We start from the raw sequence: 12154 nt of genomic DNA, 5'->3' as shown, positions 1-12154 counted from the left end.
TAAGGTACTGTTTTATAGAGTAGGTACAGAATTATTTCAACATGAGTTACTAGTACGAAGAACGAAACTGGTAATTGGGATTAGGTACAATAGTCTACAGTGCGATAATATGCAAATTAGAACTGAAGCCTGTATCGAAATGATCGGTCACCATTTTCAAAAATGTGTTTAAATATCCATATTATGATTACTTTTCAATTTAATTTCATTCTCTATATTGTACGCTAATGTGCTGTAGACAGTATAATATACACTGCATACTTAATACGTCCACATGGACAGCTCAGTTCGTGAGTAAAAACACTCATTCTTAATACAGTACTGTATTTTGATTAAATAAAAATCTAATGAAAATTATCAAACTCAAAAGCGCAATATTTCCTAGTTTACGTAAATGGGTGAACTACTTTTCTTCCCTCCTATACCTAGTAAAGTTATTTGTTTGTATATTACGTCAGTATCATCGAACTCCAGTTGTGGAAGGGGGTAGCAAACGGCGTTGATCCAAAGGTATAGGCAAGTTAATATTAAAAATGTTAATAAAAATAAAATGATGTCCCTGTACTTCTTTATATTGACAATATGGAAATATTTTTTATTGGCTTATTTTACGACGCTGTATCAACATCTAGGTTATTTAGCGTCTGAATGAAATGAAGGTGATAATGCCGGTGAAATGAGTCCGGGGTCCAGCACCGAAAGTTACCCAGCATTTGCTCGTATTGGGTTGAGGGAAAACCCCGGAAAAAACCTCAACCAGGTAACTTGCCCCGACCGGGATTCGAACCCGGGCCACCTGGTTTCGCGGCCAGACGCGCTGACCGTTACTCCACAGATGTGGACAATATGGAAATATGAATATGGTTTTAGATATTGGGAAAGTATAGCATTGTCAAATAACCAGTAAACGAAATGATATTAATTTGATTCAGAAGCAGGGAGTATACCCTCTTCTGTAAGTAAAACTTCAAATTCAAGCGTTCTGTATCGTTCTTTAAAGATGAAAAATGAAAAAGCTATTGTGAAACATAAGTTATTCATTTTACACCGTCTGCCGCTGTACAGTACAGAAGCAGTGCTATAAAATGATCGAATCTGTTTACGAGAAATATGTCTGGACGAGCGCATGTTGTACAGGAAGCGACATGTGTTCTTACTTCATCATAGCCTGCAGCTAGGCTAGGCTAGAGGCGAGACTATTTTCGTCACGATTACATTATACGTGGGGTTGTTATCTTAGCTTTCAGTGGTAAATATTCTGGCTCACAGGTTTGAAGAATGAAATGCACTATGCAGATAGAGAAATACAGTTAGAATTAATAACATCTTCCATACTGATCATTTTTCCTTAAATGTAATAGTAGTTATTGTATGTAAAGTCATAATTATAAGCTAAATAGACATTTAGACGCTAACGTAATCCAGATTCGTTTTATAGATTAGAGAAAATTCATCAGACAATTGTGATATGAAACGCCGCTGTGTACCATATATTCTGACGTCCCTGGTGGTTTAGCGGTTACCATGCTGCCGTTGGATATAAAGAAAGTAAACTTGTGAGTTCCATATCATAGATTTACTGCACGTAAAAGACTCTTGTCCTTGTTACACGACTCCGACCAAACTCTGACGGCCATTTCTCGCTGACGTTCATTTTCGACGTTGAGTGAACTTTTCAGTTAAAAGCACCGTTAACCTCCCCCCTCTTACTACTACTACTACTACTACTACTACTACTACTACTACTACTACTACTACTACTACTGATGATGCTGCTGCTACTACTACTAGACTACTGCTACTACTATTGCTGCTGCTACTACTAATACTATTACTACTACTACTACTACTACTACTACTACTACTACTACTACTACATACAATCCGAATCTTCTTACTTTATACCTTATGGGTGAAACATAATCATTTTCCCCATAGTACTATATATGCTAGTGGATTCTAGTGAATTTATAGTAGTAGAGTTGAATTTTCTTGTGCCAGATTTGTTTCGAATTTCTGTACTGGCAAATACTACAACCACGTGTACTACAACTGGCAATTTCTTTCTGTTACGTTTATGAAACGAAAGTTACTAACGAGTGTTATTTTAATTTGAACATAATTGATACTATTAATAGATAATACAATAATGATTCATAAATAAACAGCATACATTTTTAATTGGTTATTTTACGACGCTTTATCATTTTCTGCGGTTATCTAACGTCTGAATGAGATGAAGGTGAAAATGCCGGCGAATTGAGTGCAGGGTCCCAGCATTTGCTCTTAATGAGTTGACGGAAAACCCAGGAAAAATCGCCAACCAGATTAATTGTCCCAATCAGGATTTGAACCAGGGCCCTCTCGTTCCACGATCAGGCATGCTAACCGTTACCCTACTACGGTGGACACATACATTTTGAAGTGGTGGCTTAAGTCGTTCGTACTAATCAAACGAAACAAATGTTTAGATTAGGTCTCATAATGAATTTAATGTTTCCAGACAAAATACATTTCAATATAAATAAATAATTAGTTAATTAAGTAAATACGTAATTGAGTAAATAAGTAATTGAGTAAGTAAGTAATTAAGTAATTATTTAATAATTAATTAATTAATTATTGAATAAGTAATTAAGTAATTGAGTTAGCAATTAAGTAATTATTGAGTAAGTAATTAAGTAATTGAGTAAGCAATTAAATAATTAAGTGAATAAGTAATTAAGTAAGAAATTAAGTAAATAATTAAGTAAATAAATAAGTTAACAAGTAATTAAGTAGTGAGTAATTAATTAAACAAGTTAGTAATTCAGTAAGTAATTAAGTAAGCATATAAATAAGGAATTAAGTGAACAATGAAGTAATTACGTAATTAAGTAAGGAAGCAAGCAACTAGTTAATGAAGTAAGTGAGCAATTAAGCAAGCAAGTAGATAAATAAATAAAAAAGAAATAGAGAAATAAATGGATGGATGGATAAATAAAATATAAATATTATTATTGTTTCAGTCATAACAGTACTTTTCCCTGCTTTGGTATATCTAGTTACAGTTGGCAACATTGAAAAGACGACCTAACTTCTTAGGACCCATAATGTTCTTGCTTCTACTACTGCTTCTGCTATTATTACTACTAGATTTTCTCAGAGTAGCCCTACTTCTATGTTGCCTTAATCTTATTCTACCATTGCTCCATTACCTTATACTATCGTACATATCTGCTCTTAATAACGTCTGTACCTTAAAAGAGGAAGTTACTTAAGAAACTGTCTTAGTTATGAATTCAAACGTAGTGCCTATTTTTACTGAGAGAATCTTGCGTTATGGTAACGAATGTACTACATTGTCTTGGCAGTGACTGTGCATGTGGTTTCAGCTCGAACGTTACTTTTCTTGATGCCATTAGAACTTAAAGCCAACATATTTCTTGGGCCTGGCTTACCGAAGTCTTACTTCTGACCTCTAGCATGCAGCAGCTCACTTAATGAGCTCCTAATTAGGTCTGGTTCAAATAAATTTCACAGAAGAATGGTTCCCTTTCCTTCCCGCAGAATTAAACAGAACGTATGAGACATACAGTCTGTGCGGCAGATAAATATGAGTGCGTTAAAGCGGCATTCTGACTAGATTTTTAACAAAATAGACGTCGAATCGTGCATGATTCCTCACAAAATTCAGTTTGTCCACGATTAAAATAGCTATACATGACAGCTTATGGAATATTCTATAGCGGATAATGATGCATTTCTGGTATGATGGAACAGTGTCTGCAAAATCAGGGCGAATACCTCATGTCGATTATTTTCAAGAAGTAATTTAGAAATTAATTTAACTATATGAAATTATGTTGTTGGATCAGTAAAGTAAATGTTTGAATAAACGTATTGTTTTATAATATTCATCATCATCATCATCCTTCACGAATTAGGCCTCTGTAGACCTGTTTCGGCCGCATCTAGCAGTATTCTTAAAGGTCTTCCTGGTCGACGATGTCCTCTAGGTTTATATTGCATCATAATTTTTGGGATTCTTGAATGTTCCATTCTTCTTACATGATCTAGCCAATTGAATTTGTATCTGCTGATTTTTTCTTCTACTGACTCTACTTCTAATTGTTCTAAAATTTCTTCATTCCTTTTTCGGTCTGTCCTCCTGAAAAATTTTATTTCCGTTGCTTTGATTCTGTTCATGTCTTTTTTCTTTAATGTCCAAATCTCGTTTCCGTACAAAAGGGAGGGTAATGCTAGTGTATTATATATTTTTATTCTTGTAGATTTTTTTACTAATTTAGCTTTTAATGTATTGTTTATTATTCCTAGAATTTGTGTAAATTTGGTAATTTTCTTGTTCACATCTTTTTCATTTTGATAAGATATTTCACAACCCAGATAATTGAAATTTTGCGCTTGTTCGAGGCATTGGTTATTGTGTATTACCTTACTTCTGACTGGGTCTTGTCCTAAAAATGTCACTACTTTTTATTTTTATGCTGAAATTTCCATTCCAAAATATTTTAATATTTTATTTAATGTATACAATCCTCTTTGTAAATTATCCTCTGAATTGGAAATTATGACTTGATCATCGGCATAGAGTAAGGTTGTAAGGGAAAATTACATTACTTTCAAGCCTCAAATAAGCAGTATAAGGACAGATAATTTGATGACAACCCAGAGCAAGTCAACGGTTAAACGAAATTGGAAAAAACAAAATATGTTCACATACGCTACCTGGAATGTTTTATAATATTCTGTGGCTTAATCCAAGAAAAACCAATCTCAATTTTTCACCAAATTGAGATACGTTGTGCAATCAGCTGAAACTACTCTGTACTTTGAGTACAAGTGCAGCCAAACTTGGTAAAATTTCGAAGAGCTGCTTGAGTTACTTAATTTTACATTTTTAATTTTAGATTTATATTTATTGAAATTCAAATAATACAAATACAAATATATAATGAAAGATTAAAAAGTACAACACAATAATAACAAAAAAGAAAGAAAGTGGGAACAGGGAACAAATGGGGGGGGGGAAACGAGAAAGGGAAACAATTGTGATAAAATTAGTGTAGCGATAAAAGGAAATCGATAATTTAAAAGTATAATACTGCAGTGATGGATATCTCAGATTGTTTGAAATTCAACGGATTCTTTCATTCTATTGGTGAATAGGTGCACTAGTGAAAATAGTAATGTCTACTTGCAGCAAGCATAACACGACTAAAAGTGAATATGTTATATAATTTTTATTTTTAATTAAACAGTAACTTTCGAGGAATATCACTTTTGCTGACGGCGTACAATATTATGTCCAATATTCTTTTGAGAAGATTAACTCCGTATGTAGATGAAATTATTGGGAATCATCAGTGGGGTTTTAGGCGTAATCGATGGACTATTGATCAGATTTTTTGTATTTGACAGATATTGGAGGAAAAAATGGGAGAATAAGGGTACAGTACATTAGTTATTTATAGATTTCAAAAAGGCGTATGTCTGGGTTATGAGAGAAGTTTTATATAATAATGTTATAAAATTTGGTATTCCCAAGAAACTAGTTTGATTAATTAAAATGTGTCTCAATGAAACTTACAGCAAAGTCCGTATAGGCCAGTTTCTATCTGATGCTTTTCCATTTCATTGCGGGCTAAAGTAAGGAGATGCACTAACACCTTTACTTTTTAACTTCGCTTTAGAATATGCCATTAGGAAAGTTCAGGATAACACAGAGAGTTTGGAATTGAACGGGTTACATAAGCTTCTTGTCTATGCGGATGACGTGAATGTGTTAGGAGAAAATCCACAAACGATTAGGGAAAACACGGAAATTTTACTTGAAGCAAGTAAAGCGATAGGTTTGCAAGTAAATCCCGAAAAGACAAAGTATATGATTATGTCTTGTGACCAGAATATTGTACGATATGGAAACATAAAAATTGGAGATTTATATTTCGAAGAGGTAGAAATTTTCAAATATCTTGGAGCAACAGTAACAAATATAAATGACAATCGGGAGGAAATTAGACGCAGAATAAGTATGGGAAATGTGTGTTATTATTCGGTTGAGAAGCTTTTATCATCTAGTCTGCTGTCAAAAATTATGAAACAGTTATGTTACCGGTTGTTCTGTATGGTTGTGAAACTTGGACTCTCACTTTGAGAGAAGAACAGAGATTAAGGGTGTTTGAGAATAAGGTTCTTAGGAAAATATTTGGTGCTAAGAGGAATGAAGCTACAGGAGGATGGAGAAAGTTACACAACGCAGAACTGCACACATTATATTCTTCACCTGACATAATTAGGAACATTAAATCCAGACGTTTGAGATGGGCAGGGCATGCAGCACGTATGGGCGAATCCAGAAATACATATAGAGTGTTAGTTGGAAGACCGGAGGGAAAAAAATTTTTGGGGAGGCCGAGACGTATATGGGAGGAATATAAAAAAATGGATTTGAGGGAGGTGATATATGATGATAGAGAGTGGATTAATCTTGCGTAGGATAGGGACCGATGGCTGGCTTATGTGAGGGCGGCAGTGAACCTCCAGGTTCCTTAAAAGCCATTTGTAAGTAAGTAAGTTTTAAAAGAATGCTATAAGTATTAAATTTGAGTATCTTAAACTCTTCACCCTTTCAGTTGTGTGCACTACTGGAAAAAGAGCAAGTGTTGTGTTTCAGAAAACAAGCGATAAGGTTCCAGGAAATCTCGTTTGCTGCAAAAGTATGGCTTGTGCGACAATCTTGAGATATTCTTGTGGTGTAAGGAATTTATACGCAGAAAACAGCACATGCCTTGAGTTCCACTCTAAAAATAAAAGAATGATGAGAAGCCATTACACAATGTATATTTCCACGTGTAGCGCAATTGAAACTCCATTATGACAAAAGACGTGAGTAATAACCATTTTTAACTTCTCTCCTCTCCATTGATTCCATGTTTGTAATGATAAAGCGAATTAGAAGAAGAAAATAGGTAAGTGGTTATAGCGTAATAAAAATGTTAAAAACCAAACAATTTGCGTAAAAAATTGATTAAATACTTTGTTTTAACCTACAGTAATTTTATCGAAACGTACTTATCTGATGAGACGTTTTTGTTTACATTCTCCTCTCGTATCTCTTGCGGAGTGGATGATTATTCACCCGCCAATGATCTCAAGGGGCGTTGCAGCGCTGCAACACGTTACATGTCATTTTCTGAAAACTATTGGACATATCAAAAACGTATTTCACCGCATTGACTTCATCTGTTACCACTGAACTGAACGATACACAAATGAAGTTTCAGCCGATATCACCTTTTCTTACTCTATATTACTGAGTAAGGTAAAATAACAGCTTACTTTCTTCTCCATTTTCGAAGTTGACTGTAGAATTGAACTCTCATGTTTTGTAGTGTTCGCGTGCTTTTTAATGTAATTTTCGCCTCCGTGAGAAACACTAAAATACGAAGTGCACACAGTACAATCAGCACTATAATCGCCTTTTCTTTTCATTAAGGAGTTAGGTACAGCTTACAGCAGTAAAATTTTTCGAAATATTCAACATTTTTTTCTTCCATACTGTATCTTGTACAATAATGAAAATTGGTATGTATAAAACATTTACTTCTACTATATGAAACAAATATTTTTACGATTTAAAAAAATTATTTATACATAGGCTATATATATATATATTTTTTTTCATAATTCAAAATGTTGGCAGTTCACTGTGCAGTGATAAAGCGTTTCCCTCATAACTCAAAAACTTTTTAACTTTTTCATGTTCTCTCTCTTTTACTTTATTGCTGAAACTCATGTTTACAATATCATGCTCTTTAAACTACATTCCTTAATAAATGTTTTTTTTTATTTCGTGTAATAGAAAATACTGATATTTGACCATTTTTTAAAATGAATTTATTTTTTATCACACAATCTAACAAAGGTAGAGAAGTGATCTTGCATCATATTGTAGATATGGCATGCATAAATACACACAAAAAATTTCATCACAGAATGTTGGATAGTTTTTTAGTTATGTGGGAAACGCTTCATCACTGCACAGTGAACTGAATTTTGAAAAAAAAAAAAAAAAAATGTGTAAATCATTTTTTAATCGTAAAAATATTTTTTTCATATAGCAGAAGGACAGTGTTTTACACATACTAAATTTCATTATTGTACAAGATACAGTAATGGAGAAAAAAATGTTAAATATTACCAAAATTGTACTGCTGTAAGCTGTACCTAGCCCCATAACCACGAATATGTTTTAACCATTCACTATTAAGTTTACTTTGCAACATTTCTTTTTCGGAACCTCACTGCAGTAGCTTGACTCTGACAATGAATTCAGGTTTTTAATGTTCCATCTGCTATTCTAGAAGTTCGTCACATCCGTAACCCCACACCCACGATAAACAGATGTTTTTGTTGTACAAAGAAATACATCAGTCATGTAGCCATAGGATCAGAACTGTGCTTGAAACATTAAACTCTTACAAAATGTTTTCTCTTTAGGTCCTTCATTGAAACCGAGCGTTTGCAGTGCTGATAGACTTTCTTTGTTCCAGGTCGTACGCGTGCTAATGGATTATCGGCAGGAGGGAACTCGGCTGATGGAAGACTTGCGCCTACAGAGATGTGAAACACCTGCTTGAAGGTAAGAAAACTTTAGTAAGCCGTTTCGTTGTAAAAGTTTGTGTCGGTCTTAAGATCGATGCATATGCAAACCATCTCGCAGGAGCGGCGCTAGGGGGGATTCGAGGGTGGCTTGCGCACCCCTTTTGGAATCCCCACGCCCCCTTAGCATCCCTTACAAATAACCTACAATGTAATCTTAGTATTATAGTGTTTAATCATGTGTAGATTGATGATGATAATGAATTAAATGTAATTTTAAGTTAAAAGATTTTCCTTCAAAATTTATTTATTTTACGCATCGTTAAAGGAGTGCTATTTAAATTGAATTTGGTATATGTATTTCCAGGATAACAGAGAGGGTTTGGAATTAAACGGGTTACATCAGCTGCTTGTATATGCGGATGACGTGAATATGTTGGGAGAAAATGCACAAACGATTAGGGAAAGCACGGGAATTTTACTGGATGCAAGTAAAGCGATAGGTTTGGAAGTAAATCGCGAAAAGACAAAGTATATGATTATGTCTCGTGACGAGAATATTGTACGAAATGGAAATATAAAAATTGGAAATTTATCTTTTGAAGAGGTGGAAAAATTCAAATACCTGGGAGCAAAGTAGCAAATATAAATGATACTCAGGAGGAAGTTAAACACAGAATAAATATGGGAAATACCTGTTATTATTCGGTTGAGAAGCTTTTATCATCCAGTCTGCTGTCAAAAAATCTGAAAGTTAGAATTTATAAAACAGTTATATTGCCGATTGTTCTTTATGGTTGTGAAACTTGGACTCTCACTTTGAGAGAGGAACATATGTTAAGGGTGTTTGAGAATAAGGTGCTTAGGAAAATAATTGGGGCTAAGAGGGATGAAGTTACAGGAGGATGGAGAAAGTTACACAACACAGAACTGCACGCCTTGTATTCTTCACCTGGCATAATTAGGAACATTAAATCCAAACGTTTGAGATGGGCAGGGCATGTAGCACGTATGGGCGAATCCAGAAATGCATATAGAGTGTTAGTTGGGAGGCCGGAGGGAAAAATACCTTTAGGGAGGCCGAGACGTAGATGGAAAGATAATATTAAAATGGATTTGAGGGAGGTGGGATATGATAATAGAGAATGGATTAATTTTGCTCAGGATAGGGACCGATGGCGTTCTTATGTGAGGGCGGCAATGAACCTCCGGGTTCCTTAAAAGCCAATAAGTAAGTGTATGTATTTAATAAACACCAATACTCTTCTGCAGTTTTACTGTCGATCTTTCAAAATAAGTTGTACTTATAACTGTTGTACATTGTTTAATATTTAAAATGTTTCGTTTAAAATTTACTGTGCTAATTCTTGTAGACCAACGTTTAAAGTTTTTTAATAGATGGAAAATTTTCATCTCTACTTGCAATTGAATGCTTTACTTTTCTAGAAGCAATTGCTTCAATTTTATAAAATAAAGAAGACTATTTTCGAATGATGGTTGCCATGGAAACCATTTGGAAGCGGAGGTTTTATAGACCATATTATTTCTGACTGAGGTCTTGAAAATGGGTATGCTGTGTGATTTAAACTGCAGATATAAATCACTAGTAAAGGGATGTGAAAGAAAGCAAGCGCGGTGTGATATCGAGGGTGAGAGAGCCGATTCCCCTAACAGTTTTGCTGTTCAAGTGTAGCTCCGAGAGAGATTTGGTAATCTGGGATTAAAGCGGATCACTGAAGATTCTTTACGCCTGGCAAAGAGATGATTTCATACCACAACATGACCACTATTCCTCTCCCTTCATTGTCATCACAGGATGCTTGATATTTCTTATCAACATTATATTTTGTATTTGTCAACAAAATTCCATGACACGTAACAACGCATATAAGTACTGTAAATGCAAAATTAATTCCTTACGCAGAAAAAATCTAATTATTGTAATTTATATACGGTATTAAATACATTTTTCTCCTTCCTTATGTCTCACTATTACCGGTCACAAATCTCTCTAACACAAGATCTATAATCCGACATGAAACGTGTACCGTAATTTCCCATAACTATGGTCCAAGCACCCAACTATGGTCTAAAACGCATTATTTACTACTTAGTCCCCCAAGTGTTCGGTGTTTGCCATTTAAGGCGCCACTGTGATGGAATTATGTTCCCCATAAATGCTTCTATCTACCATTACACGTGGCAATGATATGGATGCTTAACAAGGTCAGTGTGCATCGTTCTATTGAATGTGTGAAGACACGAAATCATTCATTTTGTGTTTGTTTTATTAAGCTCTCTTCTGTAGAACTGGTAAATTATAGATATATGATTGTTTGTACAATTAAATCTGGCTATATAGTGTTTACTTTCACGTAATAATTAGACTGGCAGAGGTTAAGGACTCTGCGTGAAAAATGTTTATCCTCAAGGCTAGAAGTCAATCCTCAACTATGTACCACAATTTTTCGTGGACCATAGTTGTATTTAATTTTGAAATATTTGTTTTAATGAAAATGTGAGCAATTTGATTATTTACTTCTGCAAATACGGTATCTCAGTATATTCTAAAACACCGTTTAACATTATAATCATTATTATTTTTCAATTTCAGAATTACAAGAGAAGTGGAGATTCAAAGGATAGAAATAAGCCTACTGAATGTAGTTCTCAGTATAGTAATAAACATTATCAGTGAATTTATTTGCATAATATTTTGCTAAGAATGTGTTAGTTTATTTTGATACCGTGCTTTTGTTCTTTAATATACACTCACCGGCAAATAAAACCGGCCCAACTACATTCTATTTAAAATTTTTGAAAATTGTAGGATTTTTTTTCATAATTGTAGGTGTGCTGAGGTTCATTTAGTTATTCATTTATTTTGTGATACGTAACAATGTTAATACTGGATACGTAATAGCCAACAATGATCTGAAAAGGAGATTCGTTCTTCTTGCAATATTGTGCCTAAACTTCTCGGACTCATTTCAAGCTATGCTGAAGAAATCTACAGACTGGTAAGCTCTCTTGAGGCAGTATTGGAGTACTTCATTGTATACAAATGTCACTAAGTCCTACCGATTCAGCAAAATGGTTGCATTGATAGAAGATGGGAATAGTCAGTGTTATGTGGCTGCAGTTCTTGGGACTAGAAAAGCCTTCCAGAAAATAAGACAAGTTAACGTGAGTGAGAGAGATCTGTAAGTAGACGTCTGGATTAATGTGGGCTGAATTCCAGAAGACCAGCTAAAGGCCCAGGATTGCTCCAGCCACATCGTGTTGAACGATTACGTTTTGCTCACAATCATGCTAATTGGAACCTGGGGCAGTGGTGACGAGTGCGCTTCACAGATGAATCGATATTTAGTTTACAGATGGACGTGAAAGAGTGTGGAGAAGAGAAGGAGAACGTTTTCCTTCATGTACCTTCAGTCCACGTGTGAGTTTCCAAGTTGGATCAGTAATGGTATGGGATGGCATTTCGTATGAAGCTCACACAGAACTTGTTTTCATTAATGGAGGTGCTTTGACTACTCCAAGATACATC

Source organism: Periplaneta americana, chromosome 4 (assembly GCF_040183065.1).
Source record: "Periplaneta americana isolate PAMFEO1 chromosome 4, P.americana_PAMFEO1_priV1, whole genome shotgun sequence".
Lineage (NCBI taxonomy): Eukaryota > Metazoa > Arthropoda > Insecta > Blattodea > Blattidae > Periplaneta > Periplaneta americana.
The sequence above is the reverse complement of the archived record's forward strand: the minus strand, read 5'-3'. Positions refer to the sequence as shown.